Source organism: Marmota marmota, unplaced genomic scaffold (assembly GCF_001458135.2).
Source record: "Marmota marmota marmota unplaced genomic scaffold, marMar, whole genome shotgun sequence".
In the NCBI taxonomy this organism is placed as follows: domain Eukaryota; kingdom Metazoa; phylum Chordata; class Mammalia; order Rodentia; family Sciuridae; genus Marmota; species Marmota marmota.
The window spans coordinates 16,455,574-16,456,370 of record NW_026000075.1 but is presented as its reverse complement, the minus strand read 5'-3'; the positions used below and the strand labels follow the sequence as shown (position 1 = coordinate 16,456,370).

Below are 797 nucleotides of genomic sequence, written 5' to 3'. Positions count from 1 at the left end.
CATTTCTGCCTACCTGGCAGGCTCGGGGGGTGGGGGGCGGCTCTGCTCCTCAGGAGGCCGCTGGGCCTGTTCTGTGTGTGGTCACAGTTCCATCTACCTTGCCGGCGCAGGGGGAGGGGGTGGCTCTGCCTCTCAGCAGGCCGCTGTGCCTGTTCTGCCGGTGGGTCGCAGGCCCGCCTACCTTGCCGGTGTGGATGGCAGCTCTGCCCCTCCACGGGCCACTGGGCCTTTTCCATTGGTGGTCACAGTTCCGCCTACCTGGCAGGCGCGGGGGGTGGGGGGCGGCTCTGCCCCTCAGCAGGCCGCTGGGCCTGTTCTGTCGGTGGTCACAGTTCCATCTACCTTGCCAGCGTGGGTGACTATTACACTTCTAAAGTTCTGAAATAGCCAACAGACCATAGAAAGACATTTCTTTAGGCTCCTGCTTGAAACCAACAGCTTCAACAAACTCCTGACCTTGATTTAGGGCCAATCACTTTTAATTTTTTTTTTTTTTTAGAGAGAGACAGAGAGAGAATTTTAATATTTATTTTTTAGTTTTCGGCGAACACAACATCTTTGTTTGTGTGTGGTGCTGAGGATTGAACCTGGGCCGCACACATGCCAGGCGAGCGCGCTACCGCTTGAGCCACATCCCCAGCCCCAATCACTTTTAATTTTAAAACAGGATCTCTTGAAGTGGCAAAGGCTGGCCCCAAATTTGTAATCATCTTGTTTTAGCCTTGTGAGTCAATGAGATTACAGACATGTATCTGGCTGAATGTGTTTAATCTTTGAAAAATCATCAGCATTTATAA

At 52.2% G+C, this 797-nt stretch overlaps 1 non-coding gene across 1 annotated transcript; it reads right to left on the bottom strand.

Annotated features, from left to right (window-relative positions):
• Nucleotides 1–334: 334 nt before the first annotated feature.
• Nucleotides 335–472, bottom strand: LOC125620096. Its single transcript, XR_007351678.1, has one exon. It is a non-coding gene; the product is annotated as a small nucleolar RNA SNORA2/SNORA34 family (small nucleolar RNA).
• Between the last annotated feature and the right edge of the window lie 325 nt (nt 473–797).